At 43.8% G+C, this 23167-nt stretch overlaps 1 protein-coding gene across 2 annotated transcripts in view; it reads right to left on the bottom strand.

Annotated features, from left to right (window-relative positions):
- Window positions 1–23167, bottom strand: part of LOC115090815 (uncharacterized protein C16orf45 homolog) — a 135943-nt gene that overhangs the window by 29434 nt on the left and 83342 nt on the right. The gene's annotated exons all lie outside the window — the stretch shown is intronic.

Genomic DNA, 23167 nt, shown 5'->3' with positions numbered 1-23167 from the left:
CTCGCATCTACAAGGGTAGCGCAAAAAAAAAGAAAAACCCATTGAAATAATTTTTTGTCTAAACATAAGAAACTCTTTGCGCTTTACTCTTGTTATGGGAGCCAAATCCGGGTATAATTTAACAATTTGACCATGAAAGGAAGTAGGAAATTTTTGAAAATACTTTTTCATTAGGTTACTTATATCTTTAGGTGTGATAAAAGAAACAAGTAAGGTGTTTCTATGGATCACATCAAGAGACGAATCTTCCAGGAAATTTGTCAAGTTAGATGGTATTGGAGACTTTTTAAGGAAAAAATGGCATGTATTAATAGAGGGAATATCCTCTTCGGAAAAAGACAATACCTCTTTAAGAAATCTTTTAAAGGATATATATGGCAACTCACCTAAAACCTGGGGAAAATTTATAACTCTAATATTTAAGTGACGAGCTCTATTTTCAAGTAGTTCTAATCGATGAGATAAGGATAATTGGTCTTTAATGACCATTAAGTTAAGCTTTTGCATAGAGGATATAGATTTCTCATTTTCATTAACCTTTCTAGAAATCTCATCATATTTAATCTGGTTAGAACTTACATTCCCTTGATAGTCAGACGACATTAAGTCCACTTTCTTTTCCAGTCTTTTTACTAGGGATGTGAATCGTTTTAGGACGATTAAAATTATCGTCCGATAATTTTAATATCGTCTTAAACCGTTATGGAACACAATACAATAGAGATTCTAACGATTTATCGTTATAAATCGTTAGAATCGTGAGCCGGCACACTAAAACCCCCTAAAACCCACCCCCGACACTTTAAATTAAATCCCCCACCCTCCCGAACCCCCCCAAATGAGTTAAATAACCTGCGGGTCCAGCGGCGGTCCGGAACGGCAGCGGTCCGGAACGGGCTCCTGCTCCTCAATCTTGTTGTCTTCAGCCGGCGCCATTTTCCAAAATGGCGGCGAAAAATGGCGGCGGCCATAGACGAACACGATTGGACGGCAGGAGGTCCTTCCGGACCCCCGCTGGACTTTTGGCAAGTCTCGTGGGGGTCAGGAGGCCCCCCACAAGCTGGCCAAAAGTTCCTGGAGGTCCAGCGGGGGTCAGGGAGCGATTTCCCGCTGCGAATCGTTTTCGTACGGAAAATGGCGCCGGCAGGAGATCGACTGCAGGAGGTCGTTCAGCGAGGCGCCGGAACCCTCGCTGAACGACCTCCTGCAGTCGATCTCCTGCCGGCGCCATTTTCCGTACGAAAACGATTCGCGGCGGGAAATCGCTCCCTGACCCCCGCTGGACCTCCAGGAACTTTTGGCCAGCTTGTGGGGGGCCTCCTGACCCCCACGAGACTTGCCAAAAGTCCAGCGGGGGTCCGGAAGGACCTCCTGCCGTCCAATCGTGTTCGTCTATGGCCGCCGCCATTTTTCGCCGCCATTTTGGAAAATGGCGCCGGCTGAAGACAACAAGATTGAGGAGCAGGAGCCCGTTCCGGACTGCTGCCGTTCCGGACCGCCGCTGGACCCGCAGGTTATTTAAGTCATTTGGGGGGGGTTCGGGAGGGTGGGGGATTTAATTTAAAGGGTCAGGGGTGGGTTTTAGGGGGTTTTAATGTGCCGATTTTTTGATTTTTCGATTTTTCACGATTTTTCACGATATTTTACCCCCCCAAACGGCAACAATACGATTCCCTCCCCCTCCCAGCCGAAATCGATCGTTAAGACGATCGAGGACACGATTCACATCCCTACTTTTTACAGCATTACTCATGCTCTTCACCGCATCCCAAATTGCTTCGAGAGTTACCTTTTCAGGTCTTGTTGTCATTTGCTCCAGCTCTTCTAAATTCAAGGATAAGGCACCCTCCTGTTCAGCTTTCTGTTCCTTGTTAAGGATAGATAGTTGAACTGCCTGTTCCTCGTTGGTGCTTTGGACCGGGGGAGATCTAGTGTCAGGGCTAAGGGATACCTCTTCCGGGGGGCTTCTTGTATCTCCTACCAAGATAGCTCCATCGGTTTCATCAGTTCCCTTTTTTCCCAGTTGAGTCAAAAATTTTTGAATTTCCAACTGCGTTGAGGTAGAGGGCACAGGCTCTGGAGGGAAAACCCGAATTTTCCCCTTCCTCTTTGCAGGCATGTTGGTCTAGGGAAATTCAACCAAATTCTTGCACTATGTCGCTTATTCCTTTATTTCCGAATTAAAAGAGAAACAATACTCACTTCCGTCGACCGGTCGAAACCTTCAAACTTTCGAACTCTTCCGAACTCGGGTGAAGTCGGGCAAAGCCGCGTGCGCCCAAGGGGCGCGCGCGGCTTCAGCGACGCGCCAGTTCGGCGACATGCCGTAAGGAAAGCGCTATTTATGCAAAGTTCTTCCGGCGCCTCCTTATGACGTCGGGTGGAGCCCGGCGTCCGACTCTCCCAGGGCAAGAAAATACAGGAAAAACACGACTTCTCAGCGGGTGCAAGAAGCTTCTCACCAACTGCAGGTAAATTTCAAATAGCCTCTGAGGGTCTCAAAGGGAAAGCGCTATTTATGCAAAGTTCTTCCGGCACCTCCTTATGACGTCGGGTGGAGCCCGGCGTCCGACTCTCCCAGGGCAAGAAAATACAGGAAAAACACGACTTCTCAGTGGGTGCAAGAAGCTTCTCACCAACTGCAGGTAAATTTCAGATAGCCTCTTAAATGGATACAACTTTAATGATCTTACTTTTTCAGTCATTGAATAGCCCAAGCGTTCATCATGTGGTGGCGACTTTGACAGATATCTGACTCAGCAGGAACAGAGGTGGATTTACATTTTTGACACTGTTGCACCAAAAGGTTTGAATAAGGAAATAGATTGGTCTGTTTTTAGGATTTTGGTGAACTTGCGTGTGATTGACATTTCTACTCTTTGTATTAGCGACACTTCCATTTGACCATTTAAATAGAGGAAGAGGTTTTGGGCTCATTTGAATTGGCGGTTACATTGATGTGGTTGTTACGTTCAGTAGAGGTACTGAGTGTCTGTAGTCTTTGTGGAGTTTGTGGTGTGTGAGTTCTTTTAATGGTGTTTTAGTTGTGATTTTTTATTTTAGGATTTTCTCCTTCATCATATGAGAGGCATCTGTTCGAAAAAGATTTTTTGAAGTTCAACCCCTGATGATGGCAGTAGTGCCGAAACATGATCCATGTCGGGTGGACAATGAATGCCATGTGGACAGTGAATACCAATAGAACGTATGGCGGAGTTGAAAGCCCTTGAGATGGATCGTTGTTTGAGTAAAGATTGATCGCTGTTTGAGTTAAGTATTTCTTACTGTAATGTGATAACAATAATTTTTTTATTAAAAAGTTTATTTGTTAGGAAATTAATAAAAAAAAAATATATATATATATATATATATTCTTTCAGGTTAGGAACTGTTGAGTGTGATGGTAAATGATTGATTTAAGAATGCTATGAATGCTGATTCTGCCTGAGGCCCATTGAGGGCGAGAGATAGTGGATTACATTTTTGGCACAATTATTTCTGATACTGTCCCTCTCTCAGATTTTGTTATTGAATATATAAATGTGGTTTTGTGTATAAGTTTGTTCCTTCTCTTTTTTTTTTTTTGTGCTTTTTGGAGAGGTGGTGCTCTGTTTTTTGTAAAGCACATAGGAAAAAATAATCCCAGCTACAGGTACATGATGCTGGATTCTGTATTGGGAGTTACTACCCAGAAAAAGGACCTTGGAGTCCTTGTGGACAATATGTTGAGATGGCGTCAAACAAGCAAAGAGAATATTAGGAATGATCCAATAAAAAGAGGAGAATAAAACCAAAATATATTGTATTGTTTCTGTATCAAGTCATTATGCGACTGCACTTGAGTATCGTATGCAATTCTGGTTACCCCATCTCAAGAAAGATATTGCGGAATTAGAAAAGGTGCAGAGGAGGGGAACAAAAATGATGAAGGGGATGTAATATCTCTCATGTGATGAGAGGCTACACAGCCTAGGGCTCTTCAGCTTGAAAAAGAGACTGCTAAGAGGGGACAAGATAAAAGTTTATAAAATCATGTATGGGGTGGAACAGGTAAATAAAGGGCAATTATTTACCCTTACAAATAATACTAAAACAAGGGGACCCCTCCATGAAACTAAACACCAGTAGATTCAAAACAAATTGTAGAAAGTACTTTTTCACTCAAGCTGTGGAATCAGTTGCCAGAAGACGTGATCAAGGTTTGAATAGCATAGCAGGATTTAAAAGAGGTTCGAACAAGTTCCTGGATGAAAAATCCATAACACACTATTATCCAAATAGACTAAAGAAAGCTATTGATATCCATGGGAGCAAATATTAGGAATTAGATCTACTTTATGGGTTCTGCCAGATACTTCCAACCTGGATTGGCCACTATCAGAGACAGGATGTTGGGCTCGAAGGACATTGGTCTAACTCAGCATGGAAATTCTTATGTTCTTTCTTATATGTGAAAGGTCAAGAAGCAGGAAATACTTATGTATAGATAAAGATACAACTTAGCAACACAGAAAAAGAGGAACTGGAATCTTAAGCTAAACTTGTATGCCACCATTGTCACAAGGGGATCAGTCTTGCATTTATATATCAAAATAAAAATGTTCTATGTACCCCCAGACTGTACTTTCGGCTATCTATACAGCTCCATCTGTTTTTCGACTGGCAGGACCTGGGAATTTCACCAGCATTGCTGCTCTCTTTGCCGATGACTCCTGTGTTTCTGTTTTCTTCATGTCCACCTGCCCACTAGTTCCATCTTCGACATTAGTTCCACAGACAGATGGACAAATACATAGATAAACCTATAACATATGCAATTTTTAAATAAAATGCGCTGAAAAATCAGCAGCATGAGAGCACCTGGATAAGAAATTGATAGACTGATGAAGCAGGAGGGTAGGTTGTCTAAGAACGCCGTTGGGGCAATAATATAGATTAGACACCGAAATAGTCCAAAATGTAAACTTTTATTTGAGTGGAGACATATATTCATACAGGTGCCCGACTCTGGCCGAGTTTCGCCCCTCTTGGGGCTGCCTCAGGGGCTGTATGGAGAGGTTCTCTTTTTCTATGTCACAACAATGCGCTTACGATTCTAATTTTGGTTTAAACTAGAGCGGAGACTATGCGTGTCAGTACTTCTATCGAAATTATTAGATAATTGAAGTATTAATCGTAAGCGCATTGTTGTGACATAGAAAAAGAGAACCTCTCCATACAGCCCCTGAAGCAGCCCCAAGAGGGGCGAAACTCGGCCAGTCGGGCACCTGTATGAATATATGTCTCCACTCAAATAAAAGTTTACATTTTGGACTATTTCGGTGTCTAATCTATATTATTGCCCTAAGAAATTGATAGCACATATATCTGAAATGCAAATGGAAGGCATCTCAGGCTCATTTCAGGAAATGGAAAATAAAGCCTTACAGTATATTGTTGCTTAAGCCTTTTTATTGCATACATAATAGCAATAATTTTTATAGTCCAATGGGGATATTTAAGATAATCCCTGAAAAACAGAAGTCTTATATTTCAGCAGAGTAATCTATTCCTAGTAGTCATATAGGGGTAAATTTCATATTTTTAATGTATTTTTTTAAATGTATATTCTGCCTTTCGTGACTGGTCAGCCACCTCAAAGCAGATTAAATTCAGGTACTGTAGTATTCCTCTGTTCCAGAGGGTTCAGAATCTAAGGGGGTCATTTACCAAGTTGTGGTTTTCACCCCTGAGTGGGAAAATAGAATGGGATTTACTAAACTGTAGGACCAAGTATCGCAAGTTAGTAAACTCTACCGTATTTTCCCCCACAGGAAAATATCGAGGGGAAAAATACCACAGGTTAGTAGGCCCAAAAATTGCCCTGTAGCCCATCTTCTTAACGGGCCCCAGTGGCCTGAATATCTCTTCCTAGTATTACCAAAACACCCAGGGGTCTCTCCAGACCCCCTGCCCTTCCCCCTCGTAATGAAATAAGTAAAAACAGATTTATTTCTTTATTATTATTTCTTTATTTGTTTTTATATACCAAAGTTCATGGAAGACATCACATCGGTTAAAGTTAGGCCCTGGATGCAAGCCTCACCCAAAACCTATTTGTTTATTTAAAATTATTTGTATACCGCTTATACAATGGGTGTTAGGTCTAAGCAGTTTACATATTAAAAAACATACATAACTGATTACCTACCCAAAACCCTCCACTTTTGTTTAACTCCCTCCCAGAATTCTTCTGCCCAACTCTTGACACCCCCCCCCCCCCCTGTCCTTACCAAAATCTCTCTGGTGACCCAGGAGGGCCCAGAGTGCTCCCATGACTCTGGGCCTAGCACTGCCATTTTACAAAATAGTGCCGACCAGCCAAGGTCCTACCATTGCCCTTATCACTTACCAAAACCTGGAGGCCCAGTGGGTGCCCAGAGCACCCCCTATGCTCCTAGCCTGGTGCCATCATTTTTCAAGATGGCACTGAACAGTTGAAATCCTACCATTGCCCCAATCACATGATAGGGTGGGCTGGGGTGGAATCATGTGGGTGGGCTAGGGTGGGGGCCAGGGATACAAGCTTTGGGAGGGTTGAAACAAAAGGGAGGGGGTTGGAGGAGGGGGGTCAGTTCTGCACCCAGTGCCTTACTTTGTTTTAAAACTGTTTTTGCTTACTTCAGCCTCCTCATGGGCGTCTCAAAAGATCCTTGGAGGTTTGGCCAATGCTGGGGGGGGGGAGGGGGGGTGTTATTTAAGTCATTAGGGACCTTTAAATGACTGTCCCAGGAGCATGAGGATATGCATTAGTATCCTGTTGCTCCCAGTGAGCATTAACCACAACTTCAAAGTTGTAGCCAACTTTCTAGAAAATAACATGGCTTGTGATTTTTCAGGCAAGCTGCATTATTTTATTTACATGATATTGCTTGCCTTTCCTCATTACAACACTTGAGTTATTGAGAGATGGCGCAAATATGTTTAACACATTTACCTTGTGGTAAATGCCTAACACTGCCAAGCAAATGAACCCCTAAGTTTGTACCTGAGGAAATGGAGGGTGAAGTGATGCTCCTAAGATGACAAGGAGCATCAGCAGAATTTGAATCCTGGCTTCCCTGATGTAATGTTTGGCTGCCTGCAGGACACCCTCGCTTTCCAATGCCACAAGCCTGCCAGAGTCAAGGATGCCGCCTTGCTGCTTTTCCCCAGTGCTTCTCCCAGGCCCCGCAGCGGGAAACCTGCTGCGTCGTGCTGTGATGATGACAGTGCCAGCTGCCTATTTAAACCCTAGCCCTGCTTCCAGCCGGCACCTCAACAATAGGTCCTCCTGCATTGCAATACATGTTGCTAGTGTTCTCTGTGCTTTTCTTTATCTTGTCTTGCCTCCTTGCTCTGCCTTGTCCTGCTAGTCCTTACCGTGCCTTGGTTCCCTCACTTTGTCCTTGTCTTGTCTGTCTGTCTCTGACTGATTCCTGGTTTTGACCCTGGCCTCTGAACATGACCTTAGCTTGGATCTCGACACTGCCTGCTCTGACCTCAGCCTGGACCGATTACTGCCTGTTTGCCACCTGCCCCAACCTTGGCCTGGACCTTGACACCATTTGCTCGCCACCTGCCCTGACCTCTACCTGCTATTTGACTTCCTCTGACCTCCTTACAGGACTCCTTACAGGACTCTCGCCTAAGCCCTGCCAGCCCCCCGGAACCCAAGGCCTCAACCTGCGGGAAACAGGGCTGGTATATGTGAAGCCCTAGAACCAGTCCTAGAAAGGGCAAGTCCACCTGCTGTCAACATGGGCTTAGTAGGTTTGCCTGCTAGGCTACATCAACCACGCCACGGCCCAAGGGCTCACATCCATGACACCTGGTTTGCAGCCTACTGCTCTAACCACTAAACTTTTCTCCCATTCCTACTCTGTCAGGGCAAGATTAGCAAGCCAGAGAGTGAACGCAATGCCCTCAGCTATTTTCTGCCTCTGTGCACTCACTTTTTGAGGTATAGTCAATGCTGTAGATAAAAAAATGACCTTGTTTTTTGGAAAGCTTAATTTTTTTTCCACGCTCTACTTCTTGAATACTTTCATGTCCAAGCTGAAAACAAGATCTGCAAATTACTGAAGAGCCCCAATTGAAATATTCCTAAAAGGGAATGGGAGCAAACTCTTTCCCACTGAAAAGCAGTTCCCATATATGTGCACTAACACCATAAGCACCATGGCGGAAAGACAAGTTGTGAATCAAACACAACTAACAATAAACATGTCTGCTACTATCAGAGATTTTAGAAGCCCGTGCGTCACATAAGCAGCACTAAAGGCTGTTGACATTTTAGGCTCATTGAAGCTATAATAATATAAATGACAAACGAGGCCTGTATATAAACCATTTTAATAGGTTAATTGTGTGCTGCAGCATTTCCCTGTCTTTAGCTCACTTTAGAGCATGGGTTGCTAAGCTCCTTTCTATCGCTCAGAAGAAGCATCTGCCGTCACGGGGCTGAGTCATCCTTTGCCCCCTTCTAGCTGACTCACATCTGAATGGAACTGCCCAGTGCTGCTATCTCATTTCATAAACTGAAGGCAAGAAAACATTAATTGAAAAGCAAATCGCACACTAGAAGAGAGATTAATCGGTATTGCATGTCAAGGAGGAGAGAAAGAGTTTGCACCAGCAGAAGAAAAGAACGTTTTGTTTCCTGGCCCCCAAAAAAATATCGAAAATGAAGATGTTATAATCCACTTAAAGTTCTAAATAGTTCCTCTGAGAATCTTTAGTACTGTGCTAGTGAGGCATGCTTCATAAACCTAGTAGAAATGGTTTTATTTTTTTAATCTATGACAAGATTGCATAAAAAGTTTGATGTGTTAATAACAGAGGTAAAAAAAATATGCATTTGTTTATTTATTTATTTATTTAAAATTCTTAGATTCTGCACTTAAAAAGCAGTGTTATTTGCAGTGGTTTATGATTATTTGTGATCCACTGTTCAAGGCGGATCACAAATAACACTCATAAAATAATAGAACATTCACCTCATGCACAATCTAAAATACCTAAAAATTTAAAATATTCCAAATTGTAAAAATAATTTAAAAACAGACATTACATAATACAATAAGCAGCTCTAAAATACAATGCCTTTAATCTTTTCCTGAAGCATTTCAGATCTCGTTACCCCCTTAACTTCACAGGGACAGCATTCCACAGTACAGAGCCTACATGCCCTTGCAAGTGGTGCATCGCATCTTGTACCCACAAAGTGAAGCCATGACAAGCAAATTTATAGCCGATGATCTAAGCAAATGAACTGAATTATACAGCTGTACTTTGCTACCAACAGTATCAGTTAAATCTGAATATAGGTTCTTATGTATAATGGTCAACACCTTAAACTTGAATGCGCCATGCTATAGGCAACCAATGTAACTTAATCAAAGTAGGTGTAATATGATCACTTAGTGCCAGTCCATCAATAAGTCTATCTGTCGCAGTCACAGTAATACTCATAATAAAGAAAATAAACAGTGAGACAATATCCTCCTCTACTACTCTACTCTACAATATCCTCCTCTACTACTCTATTCTTGCTGCTAATGCATGTATGCAGCACAGGATAGATACACAGAAGAGAGAGCCCCTGCTCCGGGGAGCTTACGGCAGTAGAAGAGGATCAGAAGGCTCATCTGCACACTGCTCCCAGCATCCCCCAGGAGAGGAGTCTAGAGGTCACCGCAAGTGATCCAGGGATTGAATTCCACAGCCCCAGCTTCCAGAGGCCCCGCACCCTTTGCAGTAGAAGAGGACTGGAAGGCTCATCTGCATACTGCTCCCAGCATCCCCCAGGAGAGGAGTCCAGAGGTCACCACAAACGATCAAGGGATTGAATTCCACAGCCCCAGCTTCAATTAATTGAGTGAAGATCAATTTAATGGTGGTTAAAGAGGATTGGTAAGTATAGCTTTGGGAAACCTTTGGCCTTTTAAAAGTTTGGTGAAAGGTAAAGTAGACGGATATATTCTTTAGAGTTTGTGTATGTGTGAGATAATAAACAAGCCAGAGATAGTTAATTCTAGTGTCTGTCTTTCCCACCCACTCAACCCTTGATTTTTAGGTAAGAGATACTTTCTCATTAAAAATCAATCAGGGTCTTATCTAAATCAAACTATTGTACCAGCCCTTATTGAAAGTTTAATCATCCCCTTGTAGGATACTAGCTGATTAATTAGTAAATTCACCTGTAAATTTAAAGTATCTAATTCCAATTCCCTTAATATCCTAAACTTAAATAGCAGATTAATTAGTAAATACTCCTGTAAATTTAAAGTACTCTAATTCCAACTCCCTTAGTATCCTAAACTTAACTAGGAACACAATAAAACTAAGATGAAGGCAGCAGTCCAGCAGCAAGAGGGGGTCTTTCCAGTCTTTTGCAATGAGTGTCACACGTATGATTTTTTACCCGCCGGTGAGAGATTATATGTGTACACTCGGTGCAAAGAGCTCTTGGCTCTCAGGGAATGATCTCTGGAGGCTAGAGTAGCAGATTTGGAGGAGCTGAGGCAGACAGAGAGGTACATTGGTGAGACCTTCAGGGACATAGTAGCCAAGTCCCAAATCCAGTCTGGCAGCCCCAGTGCTGCCTTGGATCAGAAAGGTCTCCCAGTAGGAGAACATCACCCTGGTGTAGCAGGAAGTGATCCTGTAACAAGGACCTGCTCTCCAGGTGATGTATTGTCCTCTCGTACTGAGGACAACTCTCCCAGGGCTACTGCCCAGGAGGGAAGGGTTAGGCCGGCCATCATAGTTGGTGATTCAATTATTAGAAATGTAGATAGCAGGGTGGCTGGTGGATGTGAGGACCGCCTAATAACTTGCCTGCCTGGTGCGAAGGTGGCAGACCTCACGCGTCACCTAGATAGGATTATAGACAGTGCTGGGGAGGAGCCGGCTGTCATGGTACTTGTGGTCACAAACGACATAGGTTCTGGAAGCCAAATTTAGGATTTTAGGTAGAAAGTCGAAATCCAGAACCTCCACGGTGGCATTCTCTGAAATGCTTCCTGTTCCACGTGCAGGTCCCCAGAGGCAGGCAAAGCTCCAGAGTTTCAATGCGTGGATGAGACGATGGTGCAGGGAAGAGGGATTCAGTTTTGTAAGGAACTGGGGAATCTTTTGGGGAAGGGGAGACTTTTCTGAAAGGATGGGCTCCACCTTAACCAGAGTGGAACCAAGCTGCTGGCGCAAACTTTCAAAAAGGAGATACAGCAGCTTTTAAACTAGAACAAGGGAGAAAGCCAACAGTCAGTCAGCAGTGCATGGTTTGGAGAAATGTATCCTTGAAGGATACTAATGAAACAGGAGAGTTAGGGCATCCCAACAGAGAGGTTCCAATAAAAGCAAATGTACCTATATGCCTATATGTACATGTGCCTATATGTAAAAAATCACTGAAGCTAATGATTTCCAAATTATCCCTAACAACTGAAAAGCAGGTTGTTAATACAAACAAATAACACACTTTGAAATGTCTGTATGCCAATGCCAGAAGTTTAAGAAGTAAGATGGGAGAGTTAGAGTGTATAGCAGTAAATGATGAGATTGACATAATTGGCATCACAGAGACTTGGTGGAAGGAGGATAACCAATGGGACAGTGTACAAATTATATCAAAATGATAGGGAGAATCAACTTGGTGGGGGTGTGACACTTTATGTCCAGGAGGGTAGAAATCCCATGTGTGTTGGGTAAGAGTATAGTAATAGGAGTATACTACGTTCACCTGGACAAAATGGTCAGACAGATGAGGAAATGCTAAGGGAAATCAGGAAAGCTAACCAATTTGGCAGTGTAATAATAATGGGAGATTTCAATTACCATAATATTGACTGGGTAAATGTAACATCAGAACTTGCTAGAGACATGTAGTTCCTGGATATAATAAATGACTGCTTCATGGAACTCAAAAATGAAATTTCTGATCTATTAGTTAAAATTTGTAACCTAACATTAAAATCATCCATTGTACCTGAAGACTGGAGGGTGGCCAATATAACCCCAATATTTAAAAAGGGCTCCAGGGGTGATCCGGGTAACTATAGACCAGTAAGTCTGACTTCAGTGCTGGGAAAAATAGTGGAAGCTATTCTAAAGATCAAAATCGTAGAGCATATAGAAAGACATGGTTTAATGGAACATTGTCAACATGGATTTACCCAAGGGAAGTCTTGCCTAACAAATCTGCTTCATTTTTTTTGAAGGGGTTAATAAACATATGGATAAAGGTGAACCAGTAGATGTAGTGTATTTGGATTTTCAGAAGGCGTTTGACAAAGTCCCTCATGAGAGGCTTCTAAGAAAACTAAAAAGTCATGGGATAGGAGGCGATGTCTTTTCGTGGACTACAAATTAGTTAAAAGACAGGAAACAGAGAGTAGGATTACATGGTTAATTTTCTCAGTGGAAAGGGGTAAATAGTGAAGTGCTTCAGGGATCTGTACTTGGACCGGTGCTTTTCAATATATATATAAATGATCTGGAAAGGAATACGACGAGTGAGGTTATCAAATTTGCAGATGATACAAAATTATTCAGAGTAGTTAAATCAGAAGCGGATTGTGATACATTACAGCAGGATCTTGCAAGACTGGAAGATTGGGCATCGAAATGGCAGATGAAATTTAATGTGGACAAGTACAAGGTGTTGCATATAGGGAAAAATAACCCTTGCTGTAGTTACATGATGTTAGGTTCCATATTAGGAACTACCACCCAGGAAAAAGATCTAGGCATCATAGTGGGTAATACTTTAAAATCATCGGCTCAGTGTGCTGCAGCAGTCAAAAAAGCAAACAGAATGTTAGGAATTATTAAGAAGGGAATGGTTAATAAAACAGAAAATGTCATAATGCCTCTCTATTGCTCCATGGTGAGACCACACCTTGAATACTGTGTACAATTCTGGTCACCGCAACTCAAAAAAGATATCGTTGCGATGAAGAAGGTACAGAGAAGGGTGACCAAAATGATAAAGGGAATGGAACAGCTCCCCTATGAGAAAAGGCGGAAGAGGTTAGGGCTGTTCAGCTTGGAGAAGAGACGGCTGAGGGGGGATATGATAGAGATCTTTAAGATTATGAGAGGTCTTGAACGAGTAGATGTGAATTGGTTATTTACACTTTCGGATAATAGAAGGACTAGGGGGCATTCCATGAACTTAGCAAGTAGCACATTTAAGACTAATCGGAGAAAGTTCTTTTTCACTCAACACACAATTAAGCTCTGGAATTTGTTGCCAGAGGATGTGGTTAGTGCAGTTAGTATAGCTGGGTTCAAAAAAGGTTTGGATAAGTTCATTAACTGCTATTATTTATTTATTTAGTATTTTTATATACCAACATTTGATCTCAATTGAGATATCACACTGGTTTACATTCAGGTACTGTAGGTATTTCTCTATCCCCAGAGGGCTTACAATCTAAGTTTTTGTACCTAAGGCAATGGAGGGTAAAGTGACTTGCCCAAGGTCACAAGGAGCGACAGCAGGACTTGAACCCCGGTCTCGTGGTTCATAGTCCACTGCTCTAACCATTAGGCTAATTCTCCTCCCTTAATCAAGTTTACTTAGGGAATAGCCACTGCTATTAATTGCATCAGTAGCATGGGATCTTCTTAGTGTTTGGGTAATTGCCAGGTTCTTGTGGCCTGGTTTGGCCTCTGTTGGAAACAGGATGCTGGGCTTGATGGACCCTTGGTCTGACCCATTATGGCATTTTCTTATGTTCTTATGTTGGCGAAGCCAGACAGATGACAAAAAGGTCATTTCAGGAAACGGGTTTGGATTTAATTACTTGTCTTTCCAACCTCCAGGTCAAGGTGAGTACAGTAGGTATTTCCCTGCCCAAGAGGGTTTACAGTCCAAGTTTTGCATTTATGACAGTGAATATTGTTAAAATCAACAAAGCGATGAATATGCAGAGCCAGGCTTTACGATCTAAAATAACCTAAAAAAAAATGTGGTTTTAGGTGGGACTTAAAAATGGCCATGGAGGGTGCATGACGCAGCACCCCAAGAAGGCTGTTCCAGGCATATGTTGCAGCGAGGTGGAAACCAGAAAGTGCCGAGTCGGGAGCTAAGTCTATGGAGATGAAGTTGGTAGACTGGGCAGGAAGATGATTAAAGTTGGAGAGAGTTGGACCCTGTGATGTACTAAAGGAGCTCTAAATTATGTTCTGAAAACTCACAGCCCTACCTTTTGAGAAGAAATTGGTAGCAGGTCACCAGTGTATCATGTCTTAATAAAGCCTTGCTAGGGTAGCGTCCAGCTCCTGAGAAACCCTTGTGACCGGTACCAAAGCCTGAGGACTTTTCAACCTTTTCAGCTCATTCTGAAACTCCTCCTTGAGGGCGTATAGCACTAAAGCACTCATACATTTGAATTCATGAAAAAGGTCATTGAAAAATGATGTCTACTTTTGAAGTAGAATAGCACTATACTGTAACGTTATACACTATTATAAGGGACATTGCAAACCAGCTGATACTTTGGGTTAACCCAATTTGATAACCTGATGAATTCTTCAGGAAGGCTCCAATCGATGCGGGACCTTTCAGAATACAGGACTTTTCAGCATCTCACCGGTCAGTGACAGCAGAACATTTCCACATGCTGACTAGGATTCTATTTGCCCACTCTTATTAATGCAGTGCTAAAGAGTGTCAGTTGTTTCAGTGAGGACAAATTCTATTATCATTTACTGCATTCTCTGACGCTGTGTGAAAGGGCGGAAAGCAAAGGGCTGAGAGCATAATGAGATTAAAAAAAAAACAAAAAACCTTCATCCTTTCCATGGAGATCATAACGGAACCGCTCCCGTGGATATTATAATTGGTAATCTAAAATTCAATTTCTAAAACAGCGAGGAAGATTAAAAAAAAAAAAAAATCTACCTGGTTCATAAATGTCAATCAGGAACGTCCCATTGTATTATTTCAGAAATACGGTACTGTGACTGTTTCATCAGCCATGCATTAGATTTTCTGACATTATCAGATTAGTGGGATTATCGGAGCTTCACTGTTAATTTTAATTGTCATTTGTTATGGGCGGTGTGCTTGCTGTGCTGTGCCACCTTGTAATAAAATGCTTCTTTGCATGACTCTTGCTTCCATAATGCAGAGTAATAGCTTCCTACCTTTTTTTAATCTGCAAGACAGTGAGACTCCAGTGTAGCAAACACAAATGCGTGATGCCGATACCTCGTACACGAGCACCGCATGTAACCGAGCGCCTTGTAGTGGTCATCCCCCCTCCCTTTCTGTTTACCTTCTGCCGTGGAGTGGGGGGGGGGGAGGGTTGGGCAGGGAACTCCCCAGCGGTCTGCTGTGCCTGCAGCCCTAGCGTGTTGGCATCATCTTCCTGGCCGTCGTGGGTGATGTCATCAAACCACAACTGGCAACCTCGCAAGGGTGGAGGCCGATAGGAGTGCTGTGAACAGCAGCCAACATGCCCCCCCCCCCCCCCAGCACTCCATGGGATTGTTCCCCCACCTCTTTCTTCTCTGAGGAGGGGGCATTACTGCTCATTGGTGGGCACACACCTGGGGGCAGGGGTCCAGGAGGGAGGATAAAAGGCACAGCCTGGCCTCTTTCTCCTCGCTCGCGGGGATCAGGCTGAGCTGCTGATCATTTCAGACAAAGACCTGCTCACATGCTTAAAAAAAAAAAAAAGAAGAAGAGATAGAAACTGAATCCATCTTTATTCTGTGTCTGGATTCCTGGCATAACAACAAAGAAAGATCATTTATTTTGTTTTTCAGCAACAGCACCAGCTTCTCAGTGCCCAGCGATGCTCCTCTCTCACTCCACCTGTAGCTCTGCTGTGCATGAGCAGAGAAATCTCACCACCTGACTGTATTAGCCCTAGGGGGCCACAGGGCAGAGAATGCCCCATTGCTCTGACTTGGTAGCTCCAATCTGCTGTGTATTACATAGAAAGATTGTTGTGGCCCAGCTAACCAAGTGGAAGCTGTAGCAGAGGACTGGGAGTACTCTTCAGCACCATGCATGGAATTCAGCATGGTGAGCACGTAGAGTGGGGCTATGGGCATCTGTGAAGAAGGTAGGGCAGGCTCTGGGGTTATCCAACAAGGAGGATGGGGCTCTGGCTAGAGCAGAGCTGGATCCAGGGTTCAGGGCAACTGAGAGGCTGTGGCTCGCCCAGGGAGGAAGGAATAGAGCACCATGGGATGGCTGAAAAAAGAGACAGCGGTAGGGGAATATTGTACAGTTGTGGCACTGTCATCTCCTTGGCTGGCCCATCAGTTGGGCGTCATTTGATGCCTAATGGGCAAGGGCAGTTGTGGAGTCCTTAAGAATATAAGAAGTTGCCATACTGGGTCAGACCAAAGGTTCATCAAGCCCATCATCCTGTTTCCAACAGTGGCCAATCCAGGTTACAAAGAACATAAGAAATTGCCATGCTGGGTCAGACCAAGGGTCCATCAAGCCCAGCATCCTGTTTCCAACAGAGGCCAAACCAGGCCACAAGAACCTGGCAATTATCCAAACACTAAGAAGATCCCAAGCTACTGATGCAATTAATAGCAGTGGCTATTCCCTAAGTCAACTTGATTAATAGCAGTAAATGGACTTCTTCTCCAGGAATTTATCCAAACCATTTTTTAAACCCAGCTACATCCTCTGGCAACAATTCCAGGGCTTAATTGTATGTTGAGTGAAAAAGAATTTTCTCTGATTTGTTTTAAAAATGCTACTTGCTAACTTCACGGAGTGCCCCCTACTTCTTCTATTGTCCAAAAGAGTAAATAACCGATTCACATTTACCTGTTCTAGACCTCTCATGATTTTACAGACTTCTATCATATACCCCATCAGCCATCCCTTCTGCAAGCTGAACAGCCCTAACCTCTTTAGCCTTTCCTCAAAGGGGAGCCATTCCATCCCCTTTATCATTTTGGTCATCTTTCTCTGTATCTTCTCCAGTGCAACTATCTTTTTTTGAGTTGCAGCAACCAGAATTGTACACACTACTCAAGGTGAAGTCTCACCAAGGTCCGATACAGCGGCATTATGACATTTTCCGTATTATTCACCATTCCCTTTCTAATAATTCCTAACATTCTGTTTGCTTTTTTGACTGCCGCAGCACATTGAGCCAACGATTTCAATGTATTATCCACTATGGCACCTAGATCTTTTTCTTGGGTGGTAGCCACTAGCTTGTAATATGGAACCTAACATTCTGTAAGTATTTCATGGGTTATTTTTCCCTATATGCATCACCTTCCACTTGTCCACTTTAAATTTCATCTCCCATTTGGTATGCAATCTTCCAGTCTTGCAAGGTTCTCCTTCAATTTATCACAATCCGCTTGTGATTTAACTACTCAGAAAAATGTTGTGTCACCTGCAAATTTGATCACCTCACTCGTTGTATCCCTTTCCAGATCATTTATAAACATATTGAAAAGCATCAGGCCAAGTGCTTCTGTATGAGGAGGAATCAGAAGCTGGGTCTGATCCCTGGACATCTTGTGTTGCAGTACATTCTTTTTACTAAATGTTCAGGGGGTCTTCAGAGTAATACTTCAGTCACACTTGGCAGGTTTGGTCTAACCCTGACCGGAGCTGTGCCTTTGAAAGAGTAATGGCTGAGTGGGCTAAAGAGATGCACTTAAGCCTGGATACTCATAGACCTGTCATTTACAAGTGCCTGTGTAACAGAGGCAGTCCTCCGGCCACTCTTTGAGCTTTTGAGACTGGTCAGAAGTGGACATGTGAACCCTTGAGACTGGTGCCAGGAGGAGAAGGTCCAGTCTGTGAATAGACTGACCTCAGTCAGCTGCCACGTGATGGGCTATGACCAGGCCAGAGGGGGTGAAATCCTAAGAACAGGCAGGGGATGAGGCAGGAGGCAGTCAATAGGGAAGGCAAGGTCCGATAGCAGTCTGAGGTCAAGGCAGGCGATAAGCCAGGCAACAATCCAAAGTTCAAGAACTCAGGACACACAGGTATAGAACCTGTTGCTCAGGTATCACCCAGCAGAATGCGCCAGCTTATATGCAAGAAGAATGATGACATCATCAGGGAGAGTCACAGGAAGTCCAGGGTATTGGGCCTGTGAAACCAGGAAGCGAAAAGAGCCTAAAGACAACCAGAAAGCAAACAAGGAGCTGATGCCAGAGATTATGGCAGAACTTCCATAGGTTCCAGAAGTCAACACTGGAGCCAGGTGCCCTTCTGGGAGCAGAGGATGTGGCTGAAGGTATGTTACAGCCTGTTGGCCATTTAGCATCTTCAGAATCTGAAACAGCCCTATTTAGAGATACCTTTTCATTAGCATTTTTTGCTGCCATGCAGGTTGGGGACCTGGTGGCAGTATCATGCAGCAGAGATGACAAATGTGGCTTCTTAATGGAAAACATCTCACTGATAAAGGACAAGCTAGCTAGCACTGTTCGTACAATGGTCAAAAATGGACCAGTTGGGCAAGGGGCAAGTCATCAAATTGTCGGAAGTATCAGGCCTAGTCACCTGCCTGGCATCCAAAGTAAGGAACTATCTGTCATGGTTCACCCCAAGCAGATTTTTTCCTTCCCCTGCATAGTTTAGTACCATCTGTTTGAGGGGAGACTCCCCAAATATTAGGCATCTTTCTTGGTTTCTAGAGGCACAAGTTGTTCTAGGTTGGGGAAACATCGTATTATCAGGTTTGACTTGATCGGTAAATGTTGTATATGTTGCTACTGTAGTTCTAACAAATGACCACTAGATGGCATTTTTAGACATGTGAGCATTGCAGTTATGATAATGTGGTTTGTGTAAAAGGGGTGTGTTCCCGTCAGAGTGTGGGGATCTCAAATTGGGTAACAAAGGTTTAGCAGGAGGTATAAATGTGGGAAGCTTTTGGCAAGTTTTGCCCTTTCTGTTCCTGCCCTTATTTATTTTATTTATTTAGAGTTTTTCCATACCAGCATTCATGATAAAATCACATCATGCTGGTTTACAATTAACAAGGGGTGTAGAAGAACATGAACATGGAACGAGTGAAAAGAAACCATGAAGTTACAATAAAACAAGGCTGTTCAAAACTGGGAAAAGAAGAAGAAGAAGCTAGAGAAATTTAACAGAACGAGGAGAAATTATTTACCCTTCTCAGGGTGAGGTTGGTGAGAGGGACCTTCAGGGATATAGCTGCCTGAAGTAGCCAGCCTTGTGGAGTAGTGGGCCCAGGGACCCTCCCAGTGGCTCTCTCCCCCTCAAGGGAAGAGACCTGAGGTCGTGGAGATGTTTCTTCCTTTTCCTGAAGAACTGACCAAAACCGGCATGAAGTGGCAGCTGTTCCTCCCCTTGAGGAATAAGACCAGGATAGGAGTCTGGGGTGATTCTGAAATGAAGAGTGCCCCAAGAGATCTATTGTGTGGGGGATGCCAGGGAAAGCCTACATGCTATGGGTTTGGAGAGGTATGGAATTTGAATAGGAGATCAGAGTCCAAGACGTTTTGTGTAGTTCTGAGAACATAAATTTCACTGTTCCCTTTGGATGTGAAAATTAATAGGAGTTGTCTTAGGTGGTTCAAAGGAGTGAACCCCATTCCTTTATAAGAGTGTTGGGACTGAGGTAACCTTGAAGAGGAATCTTTCAGGATAAAATGAATACCTATGGGATTGATAATGAAAAACTGTAAACTGAGGAATGTAACCATTATGTTCTGAAGAGTTAATAGGCAAGGAGATCTAAAATAATTTCACATGAAAGCTGAGAAGCTGCCCCTGAATGCCTCATAAGTACCATGTTTGTGGGGATAAGATGTGATTCTAACTGTTTATTCCCATGAATTATGATGTATTCATTATAGGCAATTTTTACCCTCTGCAAATCAATATATACAGATGATGGCTGGGACACCCATAAACAAATTTAACAGTTGAAGTTTGAAAGTGGTGTTTGCTGCACTTTATTTTAGCCAGCACTAGTGGGCAGTATGGGGCTGGATTTTATGGAAGGGAGATAAGGTGAGCCCTCCCTTTCCAGTCAGTAAAGAGAGTGTAATTTTCTACCAACCGTGCTGCTGCTATATAGGTCCAATTCATCATCTGCATGACCTAATTTAAGTGCCCATGAAATAAATTTGGGGAAGATGGCTCAATGGGGAAATCTTTTCCATCATTTTATATACCCCAACAAGGGATTACATATAATTGGTACTCGAACAGGGACTACTGAGGCAATGTGGACAGAGGAGTAGTGTGCTAGAGGAAATCTGGAGATATTTGGAGTTTTGAGTTTGGGCGTTATTTTGTGCAATGTGAAAGGGAGGCAAGATGGCGGACCAGGGTTTGGAATGCTGAAGACTTTCACACCAAAAAAGGATTCAAAAGTCTGCGCAGATCCAAAGCTACTGAAAGGAAGTGAAGGAGAAGCTTCCTGGTTGTGTGGCAGAAGACATAAGAAGGGTGCAGCACAATGTAGGTGTTGATGTCCAATCCCATTAATGATTCAGAAGCACAAGAATCGGAATTATAAAAGGAGGGAGTGCTGTCTTGTCCTCATAGAGCTCAGCGTTGGAGAGTGTACAGCGAGCAGTGTCAGTGACTGGAGCAGAGGGTGCCCACTGTGATAGAGGACAGTCAAGTGGAGTTTTTCGCAATGTGACAAGGCAGTAGCTAAAGCCATAAAGATGCTGGGTTGCATTGAGAGAGAGGTATAACCAGCAGGACAAGGAAAGTGATAATACCCTTGTACAGATCCTTGGTGAGGTCTCACCTGGAGTACTGTGTTCAGTTCTGAAGACCGTATCTCAAAAAGGATAGAGACAGGATAGAAGTGGTCCAGAGGAAGGAAACTAAAATTGTGGAGTGTCTCTGTCAGAAAACCTATGAGGAGAGGCTGAAGGATCTGAATATGTATACCCTGGAGGAAAGGAAGTGCAGGGGAGATATGATACAGACCTTCAGATACCTGACAGGTATTAAGGATGCCATTGGAAAGGAATCAGTAGAACTAGGGGTCACAAAATGAAACTCCAGGGGGGACGACTCAGAACCAAAATCAGGAAATATTTCTTCATGGGGAAGGTGGTAGATGCCTGAAATGCCATTCCAGAGGAGCTGGTGAAGACAAAAACAGTCAAAGAATTCAAAGGGGCATGGGATAAACATTGAGGTCCATATTCAAAAGCCATTTGGATAGATAACTCAAAAGTTATCCATCTAAATGGCACAATTGGCATAGTCAGCCACTTATCTGGCTATAATTTACCAGATAAAAAAGGGGCATTTTAGGGGCATTCGGAAGGGATTGAGTTATCCATCTAACTTAGCCGCATATACGGGCTAAGTTAGCTGGATAATGTTAGACCTGCTGCAGAGCAGATCTAAAGTTGTCTGGCATTGTGTGGCTGGATAACTTCACACTTAACCAACTATATTCAAAAGAAAAAGCTGGTTAAGTTACGTTCCCATTGTAAAAAAAAAACCCAAAAAAAACAAACATATCGCGGGCCTACAGGCCCAAACCTGACTCTACCTCCCTCCCACCCGAGTTCCAAAGGCCCTACAGCGGCAAACTTGTTACCTCCAAACCAAAACAGCCCATTTCAATGTTTAAAAAGAATTAATTTGGCTGGAGTCCCTCTCACTCACTCTTTCACAAACGCGCACACAATCTCTCACCTCACTTTCAAAACACATACACTCTACAGGGCCTCCGTGGGTCGCAGCAGGTTGGGCTTTGCGGCGGGCCTCTTCTTATCAGGCTGCCAGGAGGTGAGATCCGCAGCGGCCCTGCCACAGACGCTGCTCCTTTTCTACATGCGGGCAGGTGCTCCTTCTCGCCCACGCGGCTCCGGCAATATTTTTCTTCCAGGACCACGGAGACAGAAAGGAGAAGGAGCACCTGGAGATTTGGAGGTTTCTTCAGGCTTTAAGGGGGCACCCCAACAATCTTCCTGCTGTGTGCTGCACGCATATGCGCAGCTTAGTGGGAAACTGTGGCAGGTACACAGGATAGAAAGGGCACACTTCTTTGCTCTGCCGCCGGTGGGATGAGGTCCACCAGCGGCCGCACGGCTTATCTTCCTGTTGATGGGATCCACCGGCATCCCCTATGGCCCTGCCCTATGGCATTGCCCCCTCCCCACCCGCCCTCCCCCAGGGGTGCATGGTATGCACACCCAGTCACGCCGGGCCTGGTTACGCTACAGCAGAATATAGCCAGTTAAGTGTGAAGTTATCCGACTAATCATAGCCGAATAACTTTGTACATAACTGGCAATATTAAAAAAGTATTTTGTTATGTTTAAAGTTATTCAGCTATGATTATTTGGATAACCTTCATCGAGGATATTCAGTGGGACATTTATCCACTTTAGCCGGATTACTTGCCCACTAAAAGGCCAACTGAATATTGGCCTCTGTGGATCCCTAAAGGCTAGAGGATGGAAATGAAGAAAAGGGTGCATGGGGGTAACTTGCTGGTGCAGCGGTTACTACCCTTAACCAATAAGCCTAGAAGCTTTTGAAACAACTGCAAAATTGCTCTCCGCCTTGACGGAATTGAAAGGGAATTGAATTCAGACGACAACAAAACAGACTCTGACTTTTACGGTCTGGGGTATTGATACGCAGACATAAGGGGAAAAGCACAGGACTGCTTCTAGGGCCAAGTGCAAAAGCAAGCACGTCAAGCAGCACAGTCTGAAATTTCAAGAAAGCTCATCCATCATCCAGTAAAAATGCTGCTAGCAGTACATTTTTATGGGTTATCATAAGGCCTGGGGGTAACCTGCACGGAACGGCAGCAGTTATTACCATAAGAAGCTTGCTGGGCAGACTGGATGGCCCATTTGGTCCTTTTCTGCCATCATTACTATGTTACTGTGTAACACTTGCCGGGGAATATTACCAGTGAGAAGTTATATTCATTAATGCAGAATAAACAAAACTAAAATAAAACTGATACCCCGGTTGTTGGGGTCCCGGTCGCAACCGGGGCCTCTTCCCCCCCGGTCCCGGCGGCGCAAACATCGACGGCGTCCCCGCAGAGGCCGCCGCGGGAACGCCCTTTCTCTAGGCGCGTGCGCACGCGGGAGGGGCACTGAAATAGCCCGCTTCCCGCCGCGCGACGCTCCGCCCCTTCTGCTGACGTCAGATGCCGGGGGG

The sequence above is a fragment of the Rhinatrema bivittatum genome, chromosome 4 (genome assembly GCF_901001135.1).
Source record: "Rhinatrema bivittatum chromosome 4, aRhiBiv1.1, whole genome shotgun sequence".
Classification (NCBI taxonomy): Eukaryota; Metazoa; Chordata; class Amphibia; order Gymnophiona; family Rhinatrematidae; genus Rhinatrema; species Rhinatrema bivittatum.
The sequence above is the reverse complement of the archived record's forward strand: the minus strand, read 5'-3'. Positions and strand labels throughout refer to the sequence as shown.